This window comes from Sus scrofa, chromosome 2 (genome assembly GCF_000003025.6).
Source record: "Sus scrofa isolate TJ Tabasco breed Duroc chromosome 2, Sscrofa11.1, whole genome shotgun sequence".
In the NCBI taxonomy this organism is placed as follows: Eukaryota; Metazoa; Chordata; class Mammalia; order Artiodactyla; family Suidae; genus Sus; species Sus scrofa.
In genome coordinates, this window is record NC_010444.4 from 124,336,920 (window position 1) to 124,364,123 (window position 27,204).

The 27,204-nt window shown below is 35.2% G+C and overlaps 1 protein-coding gene across 7 annotated transcripts in view; it reads left to right on the forward strand.

Annotated features, from left to right (window-relative positions):
- PRR16 (proline rich 16) overlaps positions 1-27,204 on the forward strand; it is a 265,010-nt gene that overhangs the window by 138,037 nt on the left and 99,769 nt on the right. The window lies entirely within an intron of this gene.

Consider the following 27,204-nt stretch of genomic DNA (forward strand, 5'->3'; position numbering starts at 1 on the left):
TGGATTTGCTCAGTGTTATTTGGGTTACATAAATTATAAAGGGTTTTTTAAGCATTAAATTAAATGCCAAAATGCATTTTATGAGAAATTATTTAAAAGAAAATAAAATGTAAGGAACAGTACAGTATTAACTCATAAATGTAACACATAAATGTTATGTTGTGAAATTCCAACTTGATTCCAGAACAGATTATGTATTCCTGTGTACTCTTCTACACAGTTCTAACATTTATTGTTACACTTAATGCCATCACAGTATAATTGTGATTTTATGTATCTTCTTTAATATAATAATATCATGAAGAGCAGAAACTTCATCTTATTCAGTGATTATGACTGTACGCTTTAATATAAGCATGTTTCAGTATTTACTACCACTGTTTTGAGATGTATTCATAACAATGATTCTCATTCCTCATTCCTTTTTTCTTTCTGATGATTCCTAGATGTTGATTCTAGAGTGTCCCAGGTTGATCCTACAGTATTTGTTATTTATCTTTTCTTTCCTAGTTTTCATTTCAGTCTTTTCATCCTACTTTGTGGGACTTTCTCTTCCAGTTTTTTAAATCGAGTTTTAAATGCGGTAATAAAACATTTACTATATGATAGATTTTTAAAATATTTATTACATATTTTCATAGAATAATGTTCCTTTTAGTAGATGCAGTATATTCTCCCTTCTCTAAAAATATTTACAATGATATTTACCTTTTATCTCTGTAGTATTTCTTCTAAATTCTTTCTTCCTATTTCTCCCCTCTTGGACCAGTGGAGGTGGGAGATTGGTTAAGATTTTCCTTAGCGCTAAGAGTTTTCTAAACTTTTATGGGGCAACTATTATGTGTCAAACCACCTGTTACGTAGTGGGGTGACTGGGATGATTTTTGTCTTTTCCTAATGAGTTCACTGTCTAGTTTCCCATGCAAAGGAGCAGAGGTGGAATAGAGGTAGGAGTAAAACATTTTAGACACAGGGACCAGCTTGTACTAATATATAGAAATAAGAAATAATTTGGCATGTCATGGGAAGTGTAGTTAGATGTGCTGCAAAGTAGAGTGCACTTGCATGAGTGATGAAAGATGAAGTTAGAAAGACAGGTAGAGATTGGGTCACAGAAGATGTTCTGTATTCATTGTGATCAGACCTAACTCTGAAGGACTAACTCTCAATCTAACTGGAGTTTAAATGAGGAAACAACTTTTCTCTGCTATAAAGTAAGCAGTCCAGTGCATCTTCACTGTTAACCTCCTATTTTGTGGTTCAAAATAACTATTTCAACCATCATGTCAACATTCTAAGCAGCAGCCAAGAGGAAAGGTCAGCAGATCAAACCTCCTCCTTTAATGATATTTTCTTGAAGTTGAATACACCACTTATCTTCCATTGGCTAGATACCCACTGTGTGTCACATCCACTAGTCACACAAGAGCCTGGAAAATGTAGACTTTTGAGAGAGGGTGACTGTGTGCCCATGTAGCATTCAAGTATTCTTTCACTGAGAGAAGAAGAGAACTTTGTTAGGGCACAAGTCACAGGCTTACTTAAAAGTTTAGAATTTACCTGTATGATGTGGAAGGGCCACCTAAGAGGTTTGGGCCAAGGAATTTTTCACTTGGGAAAAATGTTGCATGATGTGACATGAAGGATAAAGTGATGTGAGATTAGAGGCAGTCTGAGCAGTAGGGCAACCATGAGAAGCACCTAAGTATAAGAAATACAGTTTGTTATATGATTGTCAGGGGCTGGAAAGAGAGCATCAACACTACTGACATTTAATGTCTGCATTGATTTTGGCTGTTTATCTTCAGGGCCACACATTTGATTTATAATTAGTTATAGAAGTGCATTCACCATAAACCTAGACCTTAGTCACATAGAGATCACTGCTCATATCTATACATGCCCCTCCCTAAATCTTTTGATTTTTGTCTTATTTCTAGATAGTGTTTCTCTAAGAATGTATACTGTGATTTTTTTAAAATGATGCATATACATGTTAAAGATTCAATTATAAAAAGAAAAAAGATGTCATAAAATTGTATCTTTCTTTACATTCCAAGTATATTTTTCTTTACATTTCAAAATCCCAGAGTATTGTCAGTCCTACTCTGTCAACACGTATGGTTTATCCTTCTTGAAAACTTTCATTCCCACACACCTTCTTTCTTTCAAAAATGTACTATTTTCAGAGGATTTCCAACATAAGTCCTTTGACTTATGGAATTTAGCTATGTATGCAAAGTCAGCATAGCCAAGGATACTGGGAAGTAGGTTTAACTATGAAATCTGTTCAATGTCCATATGCTCCAGAGTGAGCACATAAATATTCTGTGTCTAAATCTACTCTCAGTGACTTCTACTCCCCCCAACCTTATATAATATTAGCATCACTTAGAATTGAATATGATTCTATTACTTATATATGTGCATATTTACGTTATTATGTTCATTATATATACAACATGGACTTTGAAAGCATGCTAAATATTTCATCTGGCGCTTAATCAAATAGTGAATCTCTTCCAAGACTGGAGGAAAAATGTGTTAGAATTATAAAATTTACTGTGTTGGAATTATGGGAAAGGATATATCAATCTCCAATTTAAAGTCTTCTTAAGAGATTTTCATAGTAAGCTTGATCCCACCATATGCACTATGCTGTATTTATGCTGTTGTTTAAAAATACAGCTTCTTGATCTTTGTTAGTCTGCCAAATCAGTACATGCAGACCTTTCTACATCGGCTTTTTTAGAGCTTCATTGTGCATACTCCAGTTCCCTGTTGGCAGACATTTCATTTTGTTTTGTATTTTTGTTTTGCTTGTTTATTTCAGTTTGTGAGAATTTGATTTTGTTCTTTTTCTCATTTACTACCTGCAATGCTTTAACTAATGATAATTAAATTAGCATTCATAGATTCATGATGAGAGTCTATCTGTAGTTACACATATGTACATATAGAATAGTACCTTAGTGAACGTATTAGAATATATGTTTAAGTACACACATACACAGGATGCATTTCTAGAAGTAGAACTGAAGGCCAAATGGTATGTTTATTTTTTGTTTTAATTAATTTAAAATTAGCTACCAAAATTACTCTGTCATGTGCTTCCACACAAAAATTTTAGAATGCCTCAGGTCAGTAACATAAATGCATTGTGCAGCCTGTGTGTGAGGGGTTCAGCTGTTTGTGTTGAGACCAAGCAATCTATTTTTATTCTCTTTTCAAATATTGGCTACCAAAATATCTAAATAAAGTAACCATTTTGGGTTACATGCTTGCAAGGCAATTATTTTAAACATTTTCCCTTTTGCAATTTTCACTGAAAAATGACATCATTAGATAAGGTTGAGTGGCATTTTTTATTTATAAGCCATATGTCTTTCTTTGTGAATTTTTCCATGACAATTAAGTTGATGAGGGCATATGTGTTGATGATCCAATGCCAGAAGAAAAGAAAACCACTGGGTAAAGATGCGGTACATACATATAATGGAATATTATCCAGCCTTAAAAAAGAATGAAATAATGCCATTTTTAGCAACATGGATGAACCTAGAGATTATCATACTGAGTGAGTGAAGTAAATCAGAGAAAGACAAATATATGATATTACTTATATGTTGAATCTAATAAAAATGATACAAAATAATTTATTTTTAGAACAGAAACTCACAAATTTCAAAACCTATCTTAAGGTTACTGTTGGTTAAACCATAGTGGGGAGGGAAGAATTGAGAGGGTGGTAATAACATATAACACTACTGTATAAGAACCTCCTGTAGAGAACAGGAAAAGCTACTCAATAGTTTGCAATAACATATATGGGAAAAAAGAATGGATATATTTATATGTATGACTCATTCACTATACACCTGAAACTAATGCAAAATTGTAAGTCGACTATACTCCAATAAAATTAAATTAAAAAAATAAATTTACTTCAGGGAAAAAGAAAAAAAGAAAAACATCAGGGGAAAAAAGACCAAGATATATTAAGCCATCAATGGAGTCTGAGTCAGACTCTCTCAGGTGCTACCTACTACATTATGAGAGCTCTTATATATTTTAATTTCTGCTGTTGGAAGATCCGCAATCAGCTATCACTGGGCATTGTGGGGAAGAAGTCAACTGAGGAGTTAAACTGTGTAGCTGACTTAAAAGTTATGTAATTCCTTGTCTTTGGCTCAGTTGTCAGGTCACTTCTTACACACCTCTTTTCTTAATAGATGTAAGGTTGAAGGGTGGTTGGTAGCTGTCATAATCTTTTGTAACATTAAACTCCAAAGAAAATAGAAAATTTTTCTAATGGTATTAATTACTTTCTGTAAATAATTAAGTACTTATGAAATATATCAGAATAATGAAAAAGACTTAGCAATGTACATGTAAAAACCTAAACTTCAGTGTAATTTTGACTACAAATAAGCTCTAAAAGGGCTATATTTAAGTTGACATACACACACACACACATATATATGTATATATATTTCTTGCCAAAGTAACTTTTTGCCAAGTTTTAAAATATCCACTCATATAATTTTGTGTCTGTTATAAACAGATATTAGCAATTTCACCTCAAGCTGCGTAAGTGTGTACCCTGCAGATAACTTGCTAACTTATAAGAAGGGACTTTGTATCATACATATGCAGTGTTTTGTGCTTTAATGTTTCAGTATTAAACTGTTTGGGAATTTATTCTTTTCAGACATTGATAATGAGATTACCATGTGTCTATGAAGAAAATTAGCCAATGTTTTCAGTAGAAATATTTGAGGCTAATAATAAAAGAACTGCTGTTTATATTTTAGGGGGCTTTAGAATGAGAAATGTCCTCATTCACCTTAGTATAGCGAAATGATTTTTTTTCTTTTTTTGGCTGCACCTGCAGCATATGGAAGTTTCTGGGCCAGGGGTCAAATTAGAATTACAGCTACAGCCTACGCCACAGGTGCAGCAAGAACAGATTCAGGCCATATCTGTGACTTATATCACAACTTGGGACAACACCAGGTCCTTAACCCACTGAGTGAGGCAAGGGATCAAACCTGCATCCTAGCAGAGACTATGTCAAGTTCTTAACTTGCGAGTCACAATGGGAATAGCAGCCAAATGATTTCTTAATGAAAAACATACATTAGGGTGTTCCTGCTGTGGCACAGTAGTTTAAGAATCCAACTACAGTGGCTCTAGCCACTGCAGAGGTGTGGATTTGATCCCCAGCCAGGTGCAGTGGGTTAAGGATCTGGTGTTGCCACAGTTGTGGTGTACTCGTGCAGTTGAGATTCATTCCCTGGCCCAGGATCTTCCACATGCCATGGGTATGGCCACTTAAAAAAAAAAAAAAGGGAAAGAAAGCGTACATTGAAAGAAAGTTGTATACCATGTTATTTTATAGATATGAAATATCCCTATACCATCACAAAATCAAATTTATTCACTTTTATTTGCTAAGTGCTTAGTGTGATTCAGCTACTATATCACTCATAGAGCTATAGAGTTAAATATAAAATCACCATATACTGGACCTCTGTCTATTGTGGTATTTGAAGGAAACAAATAATTAGCACTCCTCTTGCCAACCCAGGTATTAACCCAAATGAGAATTTAAACTTCAGCAAAAACAGATTGAAGCTAAAATATGACATAAGTTATGGATAAAAGGCAACTTGAAGATGACACCATGTGCACTAGTGAGCCAGAGCCACCTGACATGGCTGTGAGAACCTATTGTTTACACACCCTCTCTGTTCAGTGACATTGTGTTGGTAACTTGAAATCAGCCTGAGTGGGAGTAAATGACACAGATCAGGGACTTTCCCCCCTGGAGAGCCAATGTTAAACATTTAATCACATACTGTTGTCTGAAAGCATGGATTAGTCCAAATATAGCATCCTAGGGTTGCCCATTCAGCCCCAAACAGTGGAGGCTGGGAGATACCTCCTTGCACCCGAAGCTGTTGAACGTGAATGAATTCTGGAAAAAGTTCACACATGAGAAAAAGGGAGAAAAAGAGATTTAATTATACATGAGGGCTTCATTACTAAACTCATCCTCACACAATGAAGCTAGCGTAAGGACAGTATTTATCACTGTAGGCAAAACAAGAATTTTATAGTGAACTTAACTTTCTATTTCCTGGGCTTAAACATGTATATTGTAGTTATTTTTAAATTTGTGATTATATTTTGTATGAGAAATTATTGTTATAAGCATATTTTAAGTCATCTGATATTAGTGGCAACATAATGTGTATCTAATTTCTTTTCATTGAGAGACACCACTGTAAAGAAAGCTTGCCACGGGGCTCTTTCTGTTTGTTTTCTTAATAGAGACTGCATTTTAATAACCTCTCAGTGTAATAAAAATGTGCAAAACTTATACATTCAGATTTATTCTTGTTTGCCATGTTTGCCTAGGAACTTTTTTTTCCTTACTAAACCACACAGATACAGCAAAACTTCTGAGACCTTGGCTCCCACCCCAATCTCCTTTTTTCCCCTTGAGCTTGTTGCTTATCCTCCCTATGCATGCTTTTGAGCTTTTTCTGCACAGGTACTCATAACAATATGTAGTCTTAATATGCGTTTTTAAGATGTTCATTAGTGGTATAATTACAAATTTGTTTTAAATTATGATTTTGTTTGATGACTATGAAATATGAAAAAGCAAAAAATGGACTTGTCTATGTTTGATGCGATCCCATTCTGTCATGTATAGTGTCAAGGAATTTGATTTTTGATTTCAGTTTTATTTGCATGTTTGTTTTAAAAGACGTGTTCAAGGAGTTCCCACAATGGCACAGTGGGTTAAGGATTTGGTATTGTCTCCCCATTGGCTTGTGTTGCTTCTGAGGCATGGGTTCAATTCCCAGAGCAGCGCAGCGGATCAGGTGTTGCCACAGCTGTGGCTCAGTTTCAGTCTTTAGCCCAGAACTTGAGTATGCTGCAAGTTGAGCCAATAAATAAAAAGAAATACATGTATAAGATATCATGTAGTCTTTGTGTCCTTTCATGGCTGAGAATTTGTCAGTTGTCTCTGTACTTGAAGGGTAATTTTTTAAATGCTCTGCTAATTTACTTGGCCCTTCAGAAAGAGTGGACCTGGCCATGGAATATAGATTTAATCCTTTTCATCATAACCTTCCCTGCTGTCTTTTGAGTTGGTAAATTTTGGTGTTTGATACCTTTCTCGGGTACGTGAGGTTTGAGCTTGTTATGTCTATTGTCTTTATACTTGTATAACAACTTGTCTAGGAATGACTTTATTGTGTCTTATTGTCTTTCCCTCAGAACTTCATACACATTGCTGTTCTATCTTCTGTCTTTTGATATTGCCCTGGGAATGTCTGATACCAGCCTTATTTTTCTGTCTTTTTTTTTTTTTTTTTTTGGAGCTGTAGCCGTTGTCCTACACCACAACCACAGCAACACCAGATTTGAGCCACACCTGTGACCGACACCAGAGCTCATGGCAATACAAGATCCCTAATCCACTGAGCAAGGCCAGGGATTGAACCTGTGTCCTCATGGATCCTAGTCAGATTCGTTGCTGCTTTTCCACAATGGGAACTCCCTGATTTTTTATTTTGAACTTAACTTGAAATTTCTATTTGGATGTCTGTCTTTGAAGTGGCCATTGTTAGCAAACAGATTTTACTGGAGCACATTACAGAGTTTAAGAGCCAATTTCAATGGTTTCTTCCTTCCAGAGAAATTACCTTTTAAGTGCATAATTTTTTTCTGTTCCTTAGTAAAGGAGTTTGTTTACTAGGAAAACCAATATTATCTATGCTGCATTCCCTCCACACCTGTTGTTATTTTCTCTCTAATTGCTGAAATCAATACTGCCTTTAGATCTAAGCAAGAGAGACCCTTTCCTTGAATGCTGTGCTGTTGAGGCTCCCACCCCACCCTCCTCTAGCTGCTGTGGGAGACCAAGCAGCCATGTCCAGTCAGAGTCTATATTTATCATATGGCCCATATCCAGTATCCTAGATACTGGAATTCCCCAACTGTCGGCTCCAAACACATTTCAAGAACTTGGATTAGCTTCCTGTCATGAGGTTTCTTTTCTTTTCTTTTTTTTTTTTTTTTCTTTTTTTTTTTTCTTTTTTTTTTTTTTCTTTTGGTCTTTTCTAGGGCTGCACCCGTGGCATATGGAGGTTCCCAGGCTAGGATTCTAGTTGGAGCTACAGCTGCTGGCCTAGACCGGAGCCACAGCATGCTAGATCCAAGCCTCGTCTGCAACCTACACCACAGCTCACGGCAGTGCCAGATCCTTAACCCACTGAGCAAGACCAGGGACCAAACCCAAACCTCATGGTTCCTAGTCAGATTTGTTAACCACTGAGCCACGACGGGAACTCCTGTCATGAGCTTTCTGAGCACAGACCAAACCACTGGTATATTTATCCTTAGATGTACTTATCTTTAGATGTATTGGTCAAAGCTTGGCTATTTGTAGAGACAATGGCCACAGTGGTGCTTAAAATCAACGTGCTAGTTCGTTTCGTCTTGATGAGCTTGAACAGCTCCCAGCTTAAACTTCTGCTGGGATTCAAATAGTGCGGAGGGGTTTTCCTAACCATGTTCCTAGCATGTCCAGGTCTGACTTGTCTTCCTTCCCAGGCAAGCCTCATTGTGAAAGTGAGCTTATGTCATGTTCTAACTACAGTCTTAAAGCTTACAGGTTGGGCGAGATGAGGCAGGAGTGGATGGAGAGGAAGTGGGAAATCGTTGCTCTCTTTTTGTAGAATAAGTAAATGTTGTGTTCTAGTTCATTCTCCTACCATATGCAGGGGTTTTCCATTGGCTCTTTTTGTGTCCTGTTATTGCTGCAGTTCTGCCCCTTGCTCACTTTGTTTCATGGCCCTCTGTTCTTCAGCCCTCCCATTCACAGTCCATATGAAGAGTGTCAAATATGATTTTTTCATATTTGACACTCTTTGTGAAATTATGATGACTTCTGTTATTTCATTGGTACCATCCTGAGGAACCAACACCAGTTTAAGGATTTGTACTTAAGTCAGGTTAAAATTCTATTTTACTGATGGTGTCTCAAATTTAGGACAGTGGATGGTGCCTCTTTAGTTTTTTTGATTTCTCTTATTTAGTGTTTTTGATGTTTGTTATTGTATTTGTTACTGAGGAAGGAGATTCTACTTTACCAAATTTTTCACTATGACCTCACAGTTTGTAAGTAAAAGTAATGCCTTTGTGCTGCTGAAAATGTTGAAAATGTGTGACAGGGTACAGAAGTTCATTGCAACACTATTCACAGTAGCCAAGACATGGAAACAACCTAAATGTCCATCAGCAGATGAATGAATTAGGAAGATGTGATATATATACACATTGGAATACTACTCAGCCATAGAAAAGAACAAAATAATGCTATTTTCAGCTACATGGATGGAACTAGAGACTCTCATACTAGATGAAGTAAATCAGAAAGAGAAAGACAAATACCATGTGATATCGCTTCTATCTGGAATCTAATATATGGCACAAAAGAACCTTTCCACAGAAAAGAAACTCATAGTGACTCAAAAACTTTGAAAAACTTGCAATTTCCAAATGAGACAGGTTGGGGCATGGGGGGAATGTGCTGGGGGTTTGGGATGGAAATGCTATAAAATTTGTTTGTGATGATCATTGTACAACTATAAGTGTAATAAAATTCATTGAGTAATAATGAAAAAGAAAAAAAAAAAGAAAAGAAACTCATGGACTTGGATAACAGACTTGTAGTTGCTAAGGGGGAGGGGGGAGGAATGGGATGGACTGGGAGTCTGTATTTAAAAGATGCAAACTATTGCATTTGGAGTAGATAAGGAATAAGATCCTGCTGTATAGCACTGGGGACATTATCTAGTCACTTGTGATGGAGAATGATGGAGGATAATGTGAGGAAAAGAATGTGTGTGTGTGTGTGTGTGTGTGTGTGTGTGTATATACTTATATATATATATATATATATATTTGTGTGTGTGACTGGATCACTTTGCTATACAGTAGAAAATTGACAGAATACTGTAAACCAACCATAATGGAAAAAATGAAAAAAATCATTAAAAAAATCTTTTGACAATCTTAAAAAAATAGTTATAGTCATTTCATTTGCATTTTTATTCAGTGTACATCTGCCATTATTGGCTCTTATTACCCAGGAACTTTTCCTTTGTCATTGTTTCTGATGTTTTAAGTAAGTAGACTTTGTTCTTTAACTAGATCATGCCACAGCACTTGAGGTTAAGGGAAATAAGCTTGGAAAGAAAAGCACTAATTAGAAAATCACTTATTATGACATTTCATTGTTAAAATTCACTTTTCTCCTATCTAAAAAAAAAATTCCTGCCTCTCTGATGTACACATTACTATATCTGTAGAGTATTCTCCTTGTATTTTGGAGAATTGGATTATTGTTCTTTTGATTTTGACTGTTGAGCCTAAGTGTACTATCTCTACATTGGCACCATTTGCCGACCACTTCTTAAAAACAGCTTCTAATAAAAAGCCCTTCAGTAAGATGCTATAAACTCTCAGGTTGAGACTTATTCTGAGATGGATTTAAATTATTTTTTTTTTTACCAATAATAAATTTTGAAGTTGGAGCATTGCTTTACATTAAAAAAAAAAACTGTATATACCTGGTGGTATATTTATTAAAGCAGCAAATATATCAAGAACTAGACAAATCCTTATATGCCATAAAACCCTCATGGTACAAGCCTGGGAAGAATGACTGTAGGTGCAAATACTCATCCTTGTAATGAGGCAATGATAAGGCTGAATGGAAACGTTTTAAGAGATAATAAGACCCTGGTGGCCTAGCAGTTAAGGATCTGGTGTCATCACTGCTGTAACTCAGGTCACTGCTGTGGTGCAGGTTTGATCCCTGGTCCGGGAACTTAGGTATGCTGCAGGCATGGCCTATGTATATATGTATTTGTACATGGCCCTGTGACAAGTAGGATGCTCTCTATTAATTTATTGCTTGAGGAAGGCTAATTCGGGTATTTTAATTTTGAGAACTTTTTCCAAATGTTTGTTTTTCAGAGGTGCAAAAAGAGACTAATTCTATGTTGTATTCATGTAATAGCATTGAGTCTTTTAAGTCAGGACCTTTAAATGGTGAGGTGTGAGCAGGATAATACCTGTGTACATATTTGCTTTGACCCACATGATCTTTTTGTGTGTTTGAGAAATCTATAAATATCACAAAAATCAGTCTAGTTTTTCTTGAAATCCTGTGAAAGGGCAAGACAAGACCCTCTTGTGTTTCCTTTAGACAATCCTGTCTTCTACTGTCCACCATAATTCCCTTCTTTATTACAGGGTATTCACAGACCTTCCCCAGTTAGTTTTGACAACTGTTTTCTGGCATATCTGAAAATTCTGCATTTCTTTATAAATATTCCTCATAGAGATTTTATGTAAATGGTTAACAGTAGACCTCTCAGGAAAAAAAGTGTGAATGGCTACATATTATAGTTTACCCAGAATATTTAGTTATCCTCTAATTCTTGGATTATAAATAGTTTAGTCATGTGTTCTAAATGTATATGCATAATTTTCCACTTATTAAATTTTGAAATTTCAGCGCATTTTGTTCACACTCATAATTTTGGACTACATGGCATATTTTTTCAAAATTATTTTCTTAATGATGTTAAATAGCACAGTTTCTACTTTTTTTTAATTTCTTTGCTTTTCAGGGCTGCACTCTCAGCATACAGAAGTTCCTAGGCTAGGGGTCAAATTGGAGCTGCAGGGCTGGCTTACACCACAGCCACAGCAAAGTGAGATCAGAGTCACGTCTTTGAGCTATGCCACAGCTCGCGGCGACGCTGGATCTTTAACCCACTGACTGAGACCAGGGATCAAACCTGCATCCTCATGGACACTAGTCAGGTTTGCAGCCTGCTGAGCTGTAACAGGAACTCCCACCACATTTTTATTAAATTAGACTTCAGTAGAAGAGGAAGTGTTGTTTTTAAAGAACATAATTTGTTAACAGTGTAACAAATATACTAATTGTTTTTAAAATACTAATAAAAAGAGAATTTGGTCAAGTTTAATATAGCCATGTACAGTTTTGGCCACTAGAGGGCTTTTTTTTGTTTTGTTTGTTTTCGTTTTTTTTTTTTACCATTGAAAGCATAATTGTGAAGATAGACAATGAAATTTATATGACTATCAAAGAGTAACTGGATAATTACAAAGTTTTAAATGTGGCCATAATAAATATGCAAAATCTTATTCTGAATGTACATAAAATATAAACTTTTTGAAATTGTCAGTAAGGCACTTATTCATAATTTAATAATTGAAAAGCAGTCAATAATACAAACTCACAGATGAGATGTTTCATATGTTCATTGCCTTAACATTTTTAAAGTGTTAGAAAAATTTGCTGCATTTTTCTTTTTTTAATATCATATACAGAATATATGTGTTTCTACTACCTTTGCATACCGTTTTGTTAGAACTATGCAGTAGAAATAGTTTGCTATGAATGCACCATTTTTATAGAAAAAATCATGTTGACGTCTTCCAGGGATTTTTCAACAAAATGACAGCTGTGAAAGATCAATTTTCAAAGTCCTAGCAGATTTAAATGGCTGTTGGCTCTCTTCGGCGAAGATTTTCATTGTTGTTTAAATTATGTGTAATATATTTTTATAAAATATCTCTGGTGCCCTATGACAATGAAGACAGATTCCTGAGAAGCCGATTTTAAAAGAATTCTAAATATTAAATTCCCCTCTCTCTTTCATTTCATATACCCTGGTTCATTAAATCAGACATGAAGGTGTGATATTTTAAAATGCAATTTCCTTTACTCCGTTAGGAATGGAGCAGAACTCAGGTGCAGAGGGGAAATCAGAATGCTTCCATACCTTTGTTAAACCCAGGATAATGTCCCCATGTGCATTTGCAATAAGCACACTCCCATCCTAATTAAGTTAGACTAGGTCTTTTCACGCTGGGAAAGATAGTCTAAAGATGGGCTTTAGGGATTTTCAAATGTTTTCACTAATGCAAAAATAATGTAATATAACCCTCCCATTTGCATCACTCCATAAATTTCCCTTGGTTTACTTATGACAAGAATAGTCTTTTTTAATGTCTTGCTTTATGGCAATGTTTTTCCACCCTCTCAGGGCTCTGTAAAATCATAGATACATCAATTTCCTCTTTGAACTTTGCCTATTACTTTCATGTAAAGGCCAATCAAATCTACGGTGTTTAACATGGTATCGAAGACTCTTTGGTGTTATTAACAGCTCTTCCTCACCCGCATCTCTCTCTTTTTTTCTGTCTTTACACACTTTCTCTTTTTTCTAGCTTACCCCTTCATTTATTAAACACCCCTCAAATGTGCACGTGTGCATACACATACATAAACAGGGCACAAACTGTACCCCCTTACCCTCTGCCACGATGGATGTTGGATGGCTCTCTACTGGGAATCTCAATTTATTTTTCAAACCTCCTTTCCTTTACTTTGCATTCTTACTGTGCCTGGAATTAGCTTTCCATTTTTTTTTCTACCTGATCCTTTCAAAGTCCATTTTAAGTATGTCTTATTTCTGACATTATTTCTTCCTCCCTGGCAGAATTTTTACTTGTTCTTTCCTCTCTCCTCTCAAAACATTGTATATATAACTCACTCTAGCACATATCACAGATACTGTAGACAATTTCTCTCTCTTTCCTCTTTTTTTTTTTATTTTTATAGAACAACATGGGGAACTAATACTAGGTAGGAAGACCCACTTTAACCATCACATAACTAATAAGAGCCTCAAGTATAATTACATCCAAACTGTGTACCTTCAAATCCAGTTATTTTATCAATATAAGTATTTCTAGCAGTACTATTTTGAATGTTTGATAAATGCTGTTATTACTAGAATTGTGTTGAGATATCAAGAAAGGAGTGATAGAGGGTTTTTTTCCTGATGTTTTTGACAAGCTATTATGATTCACATAGATTCTAAGATAACATAGCCAAATAATAGTCTAATTTATTAAATCCTCTTTCCTTACATTATATATTAAACATTTAGCTCAATAGCTGAGAAAAGGGAAAGGCATATGTCAAAATATCATTTTAACATATATAAATATTTCTTTAGCGATTTTTTAGCAAAATACTTCAGTAATTTTGCAAATGTATTTTCATATAGCATTTCAGTGTCTTCCCTCCAAAAGAAAGTACCATATATTTTTTAAATATATCTGTACAAATAGGCATATATATGTCAGAGAGAGATTATAATTCTCATGGAACAGTTATTTACAACCCAAATGCATCACCTCAAAACTTTACAAATATGCTCCAATCTATAAGCAATAGGTACCTAATGTAAAAATATTTTGCTAGAATATTTTCCTTTTATCTGTTTATATTTGTTTCATTCATGTAATATGTATTTCTGTCTGACATAACAGTGTAGATATCCTATGCTCTAGGAGCTTACATTTTACATTTTCACCGACAAGTCTGATATTGAGCTAAATTACATGATCAATCACTGTGTTAGTGTGGTTCTTGCTGTGAAACACAGGTGCAGGAGCTCTAGGATTGTGTTGCAGGACTTCAAGGCGACGCTTTCCACGATGAGGAGATATGTGGGTTAATTTTCGAAGGAGAAGTTAATACGTGCATGTGAGTGCATGTGTGTGTGTGTGTGTGTGTGTGTGTGTGTGTGTGTGTTTTGTGGGCACAGTGAGGAGTAACTGGGCCTTGGTAGAGAATGATTTATAGAAAGACCCAGAGACTAGAGCTTAATATCTTATAAGCAGTGGAAAAATGAAAAGAACAGAGTGAAGACAAATTGCTTTGGAACAGGCTAGTGGACAAAGCAGGACCCAAATTCTAGGAGTGTTGTGATTTCATTAAGTATCTGGTCTTTATCTTAAGAACAATAGAGATAGAGATTGGGTTAAATGGAAGAGCGAGCAGGTTGGATAGAGTTTTGTTCTTACAAACTTAATCATGTTTACAGATTGTTTTTTTTTATTGAGCTAGTTTAACATCAGTAGGGAATATCACACACAATGTTTATTCATATACGCTTTTACAAATGCAGAAAGATATTAGAGATTGAGTTCTATGGGCTTGTGTTAAAGTTTACAGTTCCATTATGGTGAGTTACAGCCTCCTCCTGGACATTATTAACGTAATGGAATCGTTTTGATGTGTACACTCACAAAGTGCAAGTAGATGAGTCTTTTACATCTATTAAGCTGCTAAAGCAATTACGATGCGGAATGTTTCCTTTTCCACACTTTACAGGAAGCCTTGGTAGAAGCATGTTGCCTGTTAAAATAACAAGATATCTTATGACAACAGAAATTAAAATTAGCAGTGGCATTTCAGCCATAATCATCTGTGGGCAATGTTTGTTACAGGGAGAGAGAAGTTGTAAATACTCACTTACTAAAACTGATAGGCAAGTAAATGTGGGACTTGCATGAGGTGATCATCACAAGTAGTATATTTGAACTATGGAGCCCAAGCTGTGCTGTAACAGCGCTTCCTCCCTTAGTACTCAATTGTCATATGTTTGTTTATTGTAAACACTAAACATTTGGACATGTGACAGTTACAATCTGTACATGATAATTTGGGGGATTTCTACTTCATTCAAGAGCATCTCAAAAATGCTTGCAGTTCTATGAGGAAATGATGTAAATGAAAGCAGGTACTTTGGTGCTACAAGTTTAAAAATTTAAACACCTTGGTTTTGCAAATTGTGGAGTCACACCTTTGGAGCTTTAAATAACATAAACTGTTGAAAAGCATGTGTGTTTCCAAGACTGCTGGGGCTCACTAACATTTTTTGACAAATCATATCTGGAATTTTATATTTGGACCTGGACTTTCTAAATACTGTTCATTCCATGGCTATAAGGTAATTTGACTTAAAAAGAAATTAACCTACTAAAACATGTATGACCACCTGCATTCTCTGTCAGAGCACTCATTTTGTGCATTTTAGGGATGGTGCCACAAATCCAAATTTTTTGGGGACTGATCTTTAAAAGAGCAACCAGTGTATAAACTTCTCAATGTGGCCTTCAGGGCTCCCCATCACCTGGCCTCTATTTGGCTTTTCAGCCTTGTCTGTAATTCTCATGCCATATCCTACTTTATCCTTTACCAACACATAAAAAATTATACTCCATACTTTCATGCCACTGCACATGCTGTTTCCTCTGCCAAGAAATGCGTTTTCCTCCAAATTTCATTTTACCATTTAAGACATCTCTCACGTTTCACCTAATTTGAAACTATCTCTGACCAGTGCCACCAACTGACCTTCCAGAGAGAATAAATCTTCCCTCTTGCTGCTTTCCTATACTCCTCAGTCCTTGTATGACTGCACATAACACACTGAATGGTAATTATTAGTTTGCATGGGAAAGGACTGTGTCTAGTTCATCCTTTTTTTAAAGTTTCTTTGGGAAAGGATACAATTTCACTACATTTTTTTTTTCTTTTTATGGCACCACCTGCAGCATATGGAAGTTCCCAGGCTTGGGATAGAATCAGAGTTGCAGCTGCCAGCCTATACCATAGCCACAACAGTGGGGGATCTGAGCTGCATCTGCAACATATGCTGCAGTTTGCAGCAACACTGAATAATCCTTAACCCATTGAGTAAGGCCAAGATCCAACTTGCATTGTCATGGATACTAGTCAGGATTTTAACCATCTGAGCCACAAGGGGAACTCCTACAATGTCACTATTAGTAGGCTAATATTTGCACATGTGTCGTCATCTCCAATCACAATCTGCGTAAGGATATGTAAATTTTGCCTCCTTTATCATCTTCATCCTGTATCTATGCCTGTTTTCAGATAATAATACCTTTAGTTAATTTATTTTTATTAAATTATAGTTTATTTACATTGTTGTACCAAGTTCTGCTGTACAGCAAAGTGACCCAGTCATACCTATATATATATATATATATATATATATATATTTCTTTTCTCATATTATATTCCATCATGTTCTGTCTCAAGAGATTGGATATAATTCCTGTGCTATAGAGTAGGACCTGATTGCTTATCCATTGTAAATATAATCACTTGCATCTTCCAACCCTAAATTCTCAGCCCATCTCACTCCTCCCTCTCCCCCTTGGCAACCACAAGTCTATTCTCTATTTCTGTGAGTCTGTTTCTTTTTTTTTGTAGATAGGCTTATTTGTGCCACATTTTAGATTCCACATATATGTAATACCATAATGGTATTTGTCTTTCTGTTTCTGACTTAAACTTTACTTAGTATGAGAATCTATAGTTGCATCCATGTTACTGAAAATAACATTATTTCATTCTTCTTTATGACTGAATAGTATTCCATTGCTTTTATTTTCCAGATAGTCAACTATCTAAACAATATGCTCAAACACTTTTTTTTTTTAACTTCAAACCATGTCATTTGACTCTTTATAGAAGATGAAGAATTTAATCTTTTTTTTGTTTTTTTTTTTTGGTTTTTGCCATATGCTAAAAAGAAAAATCAGTAAGCAGCACCTTAAAAATAGTAAAAGTAGAATGAAACACTGTTAATGATCTCATAAATAAATTTAAGTCTAACCATTTCAAAGGAGAATTCAAGATTCAAACAGATTCTTTTTATGCATCATTATACTCATCACCCACACTGCAGTAGTTCACTTCTTTTCCCTATTACTGTGTGACAGCTTTCCAGTAATGATCTGTTGAATGTCATTCATTATCATTTTTTTCTTGGAGGCTTCTGATTTCCTGTTTTCATTTATAATAACTGCTTTTTGAACTGTGGTATAGTTGTCATTCTTATATTCTTTTATTTGTTTTCACACTTCTGTGTTAGTTGTAAGGATTTTAGCATCCTATGCCTTCCGGCTTTCTTGGATTTCATTTTATTGTGCTACACTATATCCTTAACTTTTAAAGGATGGATGCAGAAACAGACTCACAGATAGAGAACAGACTTCTGGTTGCCAAGGGTTGTGGGGAGGAAGTGGGACAGACTAGGAGTTTAGGGTTAGTAGATGCCAGCTATTACATTTAGAATGGACTACTCTATAGCACAGATAACTATATCTAATCTCTTGGAATAGAACATGATAGAAGATAATATAAGAAAAAGAATACACACACGCACACACACACACACACACACACACACACACATATATATGACTGGGTTACTTTGCTGCATAGCAGAAATTGGCCCAACATTGCAAATCACCTATACTTAGTAAAAATTAGTATTTCTATTATAATAATGAATATTTTATAAGTATCAAAAAAGAACAGATACAAAAGAAGTACATTTTTTCCTTTATATCTAAATATATTTTAATTTTTCCTTAATGAATTATTAATTTATTTAGGTATAGAATTAGGGTTAAAATTATTTTGCCATCGAACTTTTGAAGTTACTATTAAAATGTCTTTCATCATCCATTCATACATAAGAAATTGTGATGATTATTTAATTTTTGCTTCTTTCTGGGTGTTGTGTGTGTGTTTGGTAAGTGATAAGCATTGTTTTTTTATTCATCCTGATTAGTACTCAGTTGACTCTTTCCATCTGAGGCTCCCTTTGTATTGTCAACTATGGAACTATGAAATGTCTCTCTTCAATTATTTTTTGATTATTGAAACCCCACATTTTCTATCTTTTTTTTTTTTTGGATCTTCTCAATTAGGTGTTGAAGCTCTAGGTTTGATTTTCTTACTTTCCATGTCTTTAATTTTTTTATTTTAATTTCCTTTAAAAATATTTTTGCTTTATGATTAGAAATATTTCTTAGATTTTTTTTAGCTTTCCTAAGAAATAATATTTTAAGTTAGTACTTATATTTTATATTTAAAGTATTTTTCTTATATCTGCTCTTTTGTACTAGAGTGTTCTTATTTTATGACTTCAATATATTCTCAAAGCTCTCCAAGATGGTAGTTAAAATTACTACAAAGTTCTCTTAATTAACTGATAATGGCAGCTTCATCTTTAATATTGATCTGCTCATTCATCTTGATCTTCTGTTTTGTGATGTTTACCTTCAAATATATCATTATCCTCAGACATATTCATATTATAAAGATAGTTTAACAACCTTTCCTACATATAGAGCAAGGGAAGATGCTGATTAAAGATTCTAAATAGGTCAGGTGGTAATGCAATGCTTCAAGAGAAAACAAGCTAATTGCTCTTGGCCCATTCCCATTGCCTTACCAATGGGAAAAAAAAGAGAGAGAGAGAGAGAGAAAAGCTTTGTTTTAAGTTGATATCAACCACACTCAGAGCCTTCTTATCCAGAGACATTGTTCAGCAAAATTTATAGCAAAAATTTCAGTTTATCTTTAGGGTATGAGCCATTAGCATGTTTCCAGTCTTGCTGTACTTAAAGAACATGGGGCCATTTGACAGGTTTTTTTCCATTGTGAAATGTAGTCATTCAACAATTTTGCACTTTAATTTTCGCATTACTTCTCACTTCTACTCTCTCTCTATTCCATTTTCAAGTTTGGAATCTTTCTGAACTCCATCAGTGCTTTTTACCACCCTTCTATTATTTCACCCATGTATTTATAAAAATCTCTGGTCCGTTTATACCACACTTTGAGAAGATATTCTAGATTTATAACTGTTTTTATTTCTTTACTCTCATTTAAATGTGATTTGCAGAGGAAGACACTAAGTAATATGATCAGTCTCTGTTAAAACAGAAGCCTTATTTTTTAATACAGTGTCTTATACAGTAACATTGGTATTTGCACAATAAACATTTGTCAAATCCAGTTGAACACACAAAAATAAGAAAAAAATATGTTATAGTTTTAGCTTGTTATCTATTGCTCAGTCTTGACTATGAAGTATTATTATGGTTTGTTTATGTTTAAGTCTAATTTACTTCAAGAACAGGTTATAAATTGCTACTCAAATGAATATTACAAAAGCAAAGAAGATAACATCAAAATATATACTATATTCTGTCTCAAAAAAGGTTTCAAACAATTTTCGGTAAGAATTTCTAAGCAAGTTTATAACCTTCATATTTATGTTCTAACAAGGATAATTAAATATATACTATGGTATATATGTGTGTGTTTAAATAGTATGGTATATATGTGTGTGTTTAAATCTCTGTTTCAGAAGATGGTAATTGTCTTGGAATATCCTTTCTCCTTTATTTGGAGGAATAACCATAGCTTTATACTGGACACATTGGACTCTAGACAAAAGCCTACATGTCCCAATGTCCTTGCAATTAGTCAACTTGACATGGGCTGGTCGGACATAAGAAAATAAAATGTATTACTACTGAAACATCTCTTCAAAAAGGAGTAGGTGTGCCTTCTCCATCCTTTTTCATCCTTCCCTTTTAAATGCATATATGAAAGCTGGTACTCCTTGGACATGAAAATGGAGATCACAACTTAGATAGCAGAGTAAAAGTTAGAAGAGTCTGGTTTAAAGAGTCTGCCTTGGAGTTCCCATCGTGGCTCAGTGATAAAGAACTGGTATCCATGAGGATGCAGGTTTGATCCCTGGCCTCACTCAGTGGGTTAAGGATCCAGATTGCCATGAGCTCTGGTGTAGGTCACTTATGTGGCTGGGATCCTTCATTGCTGTGGCTGTGGCATAGACCAGCAGCTGCAGGTCTGATTCAACCCCTAGCCTAGGAACTTCCATATGCCACAAGTGCAGACCAGAAAAACAAACAAACAAACCAAAAGATGCTACCTTATTTACCCTGGCTTACTCCCATTATTTATATGATATACTCTATCAAATATACCAAGGACAAAGAGACTAAATAAATGTTAGGTGATACGACTGTATTATTATGATGTCTGGAATATTGGGATTGGTCTGATCTCTAAGAAATAGCAGTATTGTTAAGGAAGTAACAGTAGCTGTAGAAATCCAGAGAGATTTGGGAACCCAAGGCAATTCTGGTCATTCCTTGGAAAGCAAGCATTTAGTGCTCGCCATCTGAGCAACTCATACTAGACTGGACCTTTCAAAATCCATATGTTGAAAATAAATAAATGTCAAAGTAGAGTTAATCTAATTGTGGACTAATTAAAATGTTTTCCACTTATTAAATTGTTTATGGCACAAGTATAGTTAAATATAGTTCTCTCATTCACAAAATACTTATAGGAGTTATTCATTCATATTAATTCATATTTAGTATATCACAAGTACTGTGGTCTAGCAGAGGTACACAAAGTTGCATGCTGCATACTTATTCCCTGCCATTAGATCAGTCAAGTGATAGATAGAAACATAGATAAATGTAAGTATACAGTTTTAAATTTTGATATAATGTCAAAAATGGAATTGAAGCTCTCGAGTTCAACTTGCATTCAGCTGTGGAGCATGGTCTAACAGCTAGGAAGTGTTTCCACCTGTTGCTCTCATTCATTTCTCTTTTCTCTCTGATGCCAATGCCACAAATTTTAAATGAGGTTGTTTTTATAAATAAATAGTAAAGATAGAAGCAATATTTTTGTACAGATTTAAGGTGGGGTTAAATTTCTCCTTTCATTAAGTTTGTAACTGAAATCCATGTAATTGAGAACTGTTATTGAGAAGGCCCTAAAAAAAGATTCACTCAAACTGAGAAATGGTTTTCTTAGATTTTAAGGCCATTAAACTTATTTTACGTGGGTTTTAGTTAAGTAGTATTTAGGAAATATCTCATATGCTTAGAGCTGTATAGATAAATATTTAAAGATGAAAAAATATTTAAACTATCTTAGTTGTGTTTGAGAGTGACTAGTGTTCCCTATGCTGTTCCGTGGAGCTAGACTTTCAGAGTCAGATAACAAAGGAAGAGAGTTCACTAAGTCTCACCAGCGCTTTACTTCTGCCTTCCTATTTCTTCTACCTAATCCATTCCTGTGTGCCTTTCTGGACAACCAAGAATTGGTCGCATTGAAGACCTTGAAAGTCAGACCCAAGTTGGAAGAGCCAGGGAGGGGTGGAAGTAAGGGCAAGCAATGACTTTTCTCAGAGGTTCTTTTTTTTTTTTTTTCTTTCAGTTTCTTCACTCAGGATATTGAGTACCTACTCTGTATAATCACTGTACTCTCTGCCAGGAATATGAAGATGGAAATATGTGCTCACATTGTGGGGAACACACAGATATAGACAGTTCCGATATGTACAGGCAGTTGTAATAATACAATGGCAAAGCCCAGTCAGAGCATCCTGAAGTGTTTTTTTTGTTTTTTTGTTTTTTTGTTTTTCAATTTTGGGCAAACCTATTTATCCTGAATTTCACTCTAATGACAACCCTGAAACCATGAAGTATCTTTGTTTTCATTCTTTGTAGTTTAACATTTTCAGAAGTAATATAAAATGAATTTTGTATTGCCACAAATAACTTAGATCATTTATTCACTTAATTTTTTCTAAATTTGCTTCCCCTTTATGAAAACATTTGGCAATATTTCCTCAGGTATGAGAACCTTAAGTTCATGTGATCCCTAAGTCTCCAGTATCAGTATTCCTAATTATTTTGTGGTCTAACAGTGTCTTTCTTATATTTGAGGCTAAGAAAAACCTGCAGTCACCAAACACATTATCCATCTTTAAATCTCTCCCATTAGCATATTCCTCCATAGATCTTAGTAGCCACAATTACTTGAACAAATGACTCAATTTCAAGTTTGGGGTATACATTTCTCCTTTTGCTCCTGGTGTTTAGGTGTGGATGTTCTTAGAGTTATTTATGATTGATGTCATGCGGGCTTCTCACCTCCAAATGTCTGCAAACAATGTGTCACTCTAGTCCTAGTTTCTTTCATTTTGTTTTACCATTAATTCCATCATACTTGAGGTTATAGTTGCTTTAGTTGAAATGTGATACTTTGAAATAGTTTCAGCAAAACATAGAAGTCTAATTATAAGGATATTCCTTGTCTGTTTAATTTATTCCTTTCATTTTGGCTGCAATATCCTCTACCTCGCCAAGTAAATAAACTACAGCACCCTTCCATGTGTTCTCCCCATGGCAGCCGTGAGAAATAGTTCTTTTATTTCTTTCTAACTTGAAGTAAATAGTGCTTTGTATTTTATTTTCAAATTATAAAATATTTTACACATGACATAAAATAAATTACTGTATCAAATATAATTGGAACTTAGCAAGTGTTAACAATGTATCATAACTATTTTGTATCAAGTTTTAAAAGAAATAAAATGTTTCAGCTACATAACTGACGCCTCCTGACACCTCTTCATTTTCTTTGCCTAAACTTAATGTGTACCATTTATTTTCATGTCATATAAACTAAAATATCTGTGCTTTTGTATATAAATGGTACGTAATATTAGATATATATTTTTTTATTCTTTTATGTTCAATTTTTCTTTTTTGAGATTTATCCCTGTTGATACATATAGATGTAATTACTTCATCTGGACTAGTTTATATTTATTTACCTAATCACTTACTAATAGATATCTAGGTTTCCAGTTTTTCACTATGTCAAAACAAACAACATAAATCAATAACAAAAAAACCTACAGGAAACATCCTTGTGCTTTTTTGACCCTGTACATAACTCTAATATTTTGGTTTCATAGTTTTCTAACTCTCTCCCAAATTGAGTCACTAGTACATTATTGTTTGTAATCAGTTATTTATCTATTTAACAATTTCTTTGCTCACTTATGCTTCTTATAGTCTAGTCCTTCCTGTTTTGTTTTTTTCTGAGTTGTCATTCACTGAGCTGTAGAAAGAACACTTAGTCTTTACTGTCTTATGGATGGAAGTCTATTTCACTCTTGCTTTTTATGGAAGAGTTAAACTATATTCCATTTCCAATCACTTTCTTTCAATATGAAACACATAATTTTTTTCAGGTTTATATTGCTGATGTGAAAATCTCTTGTCAACCTAAATTTTGTTACTGTATAAATATTTGGTATTCCTGTGTTTATTGTTGTAAAACTTTTATCATTGCTTTCCAGTGTCCTATATTTTCACTATGGTATATCTAGCTGTGGGTTCACTTCTGTTTTCCCGTTTGAAACTCTGTGTACTTCTTTAATCAGATGGTGCTTCAGTTCGGAAAAACTAAGTTCATTGTCTCTTTAAATACTGCTTCTCTTACTTCTGGGAATCTTTCTTAAAATATGCAGTACTTTATCACAATATAGCAAGGACTCTCACAGTCTAGCTGCTATCTTAATCTCCAACCTCATCTCTCACAGTGTCCTTCAAGCCAAGAGAGTCTTCTTTAAATTGCTCACTCTCAGGGGGCTCTCTTCTATCAAAGGACCTTGATCAAACTCTTTCTTAAGTGAAGTTCTGGAATCACTCCTCTTCCACCAATTCACTGTGTCTCATCCTTCGGGAATGCTTCGCCCACTTTTCTGATGTGGTCTTATTCTCTCATGACATTTTGTATTTTTCACTCGAAGCACCTGGAGAAGTTGTGCTTTTATAATTATTTGTTTATCTAATTAATGCCAGGCCCTTCTGCTAGCTTCCCTGCTTCATGAGGGCATTATTTTCTTCCTTCTTGCCTTCCTTCCCTTCTCTCTGTCTCTCACACGCGCTCGCTCTCTCTGTCTCTCATTTCTTTCTTTTTAAATTCTCTTGGCATTTTTTAGGTACATGGAACATAACAATGTAGGGACTAAAACCATCCAGTAGCTATTGAACCATCAGAGACCCAGACAGTTACTCATCTCTGAAAGTCGGTTTCACTTTCCTCACAGACCAGCTTTCTCTCCTTTGTTGCAGATATTTAAGATGATATGAGGCATAGGGTTGATAAGCTCTGCAGGTTAAATAGTACACAGGTACCCATGAGCCAGGGTGTGCATCCATCTCACACATTCTTTAGGTGTCCTCCCACTTTAATTTCTATGATATCTGGCCTATGGCTAGAGAATGGGCCATCTACTCCATGGATCATTTATGGAGACCCCCCCATTTTACTCTAAAATTGAACAATTCTGACTTCTTAGTAATAACACATTCAAAAAACAAATAGGAGAGAAAAGCTTTTGTTCAAGTTGAACCACAGAAATATTGAATACCTCTACTGAATGCCATTCACTACATTAGGCTTTTAGGATCCAATAGTAAAAACAAAAAGCAAGGTCCACAGTCTCACTGAGATCGAGGTCTAGAGAGGAATCACTGTTCCAATGCTCAACTACTATTAAACACACATTTTTAAAACAAAGTGTGAATAATTTGAATGAAAGAACTTTCCTCATGAGTATTTAATGAATTAACTATACCTATAAGGGAAACTGCAGTAGGAGGGGGAAGACTTACTTCATAAGTGACTCGACCTAAGATTTTAACACTGAGTAAGAGTTAATTAGACAAAGAAAAGTCAGAGCATTTCAGGAGGAAAAATTAGTATGTGCAAATGTCCTGGGGTAGTAAACAAACTGGAGATCATGAAGGCCTGAAAGACCAGAGAAGTATGAAAACAGAAAGGAAAAGGAAACCTTATTAGACTTGAGTGTGGAGAGTTATTTAAGAGTGCTGACTGTACTGGCCAAGAATGGCCAATTGTTTTATTTTCAGAAATCTTATGAGCCAGTTGTGAAAAAACCATTACTGCAAACGAAACTATATAAACCTATATTAAACAGATAACATTAAAGATGATGTTTTTCTAATTATTCCTAGTATTTCTAAAACCTTTGACTACATTTGAGCATTTGTTTGTACTCCTCAGTTTGTTTATGTCTGTTTTATTTGTATGATAGACACACTTTATAATGATGTGCTACTTCAGGCTTCTTCCCACTCTAACATTCAGTGATGTTGCCTTTACTCATTTGAAGTCAACCATGGCAGGAATTTATACCATAGAAATTGACAAAGTCTTCAAATCAAGACTCAAACCCCTAATAACCAATTACTAAGTGATTATCAGAAAACACTAAGTGAGACTGTGTGGGGCCTTGGACACCATACTAAGATTTGGTCTATATAGCAGGAAAAATGAACAGGCATTGAAAGGTTTTAAGTAGGGAATGCCAAAAGTAAAATTCTGTCTTAAAAAGATCACTGAGACTATAGAAATGAGCAAGGAACCAAGGGAACTCTGGGTAGCTCACATGCTAAGTAATAGTGGGTCTGACTAGGATCAGTGAAATGAAAACGGAGAGAAGTGAATGAATTTAGAAGTTAAAATTGAAGGCAGAGTTCCATGGTATTAGCACATAAGATGCTCATGTGAAAAAAGTAAAATCTCTGTATTCTCTGTAACTGCAGGTTGTTTATGATGTTTTCATCCTGAGCCCAATCTTGCTGCCATGTGTCCAAGATCCAACTTCATGGTTGAACTAGCTTAGGCCTGAGTAAGAAAGGAGGGAAAAGTCTACCTGTGGAGACATGAGATGAAGGAATTTTCTCCATATAAAAATGTTATTTTTAAAGTAACCCATAACTTTCCCTTTCTCATCTAGGCATAATAGTACATGTATAGCAGCTAGAAGAATGGCCTCTAAGATCTCTGACTTCAGAGAGTGTAAATGACTGAGGGTGCAATTGCTGGGCCCTGAAATTGAACATTTGGGCAGAGGCATACTTCCCACAACCTGAACCCTGATAATGACTTGCAGAGAATAGGAGGTACCAGATTCTTTAATTCCATGACTCCTAGTGGCCTTGCCCAACTTTCCTTAAAATTGTATTGTCTAAAATGCTTCCACCTTACTTCCTTGTCTTTGTGACCACTCTCCTTCACTCAGGGTTGAACCTACATCATGATATAATGGCTCTGCAGTCTTATTTGATTCTCTGGCTCTTCCTTGTGTCTTTGGCACATCTTGAGTGGTTGTTACTTGGATCCTTCACCCAAGTGGCTTATATATTGTAGATTCCTGGGTTCAAGAGAATTTCCTGCCTCCTTCCCCATGGCCAGACAGCCTTTATTTCTATCCTAGGAACAAGAGATCATTGCCTGTGTCTTAGAGGTTAGAGGGTTTCTTGCCATTCCCCTAGAGTTTAAGGCTTCTACTTGGTAAAAAAAGAAGGGTCTGAAAAATGGGTGGGGTTGTGTGGCTGTGTGTCCAGGAGGGACCCTGTCCAGTCTCTGCCAGCCCTCATTCTCCCATTTGAGAGGCCCATGGAGAAGGGGCAGTGAGGGAGGACAGACTGCATCATGATAGAACACACTCTGCGTTT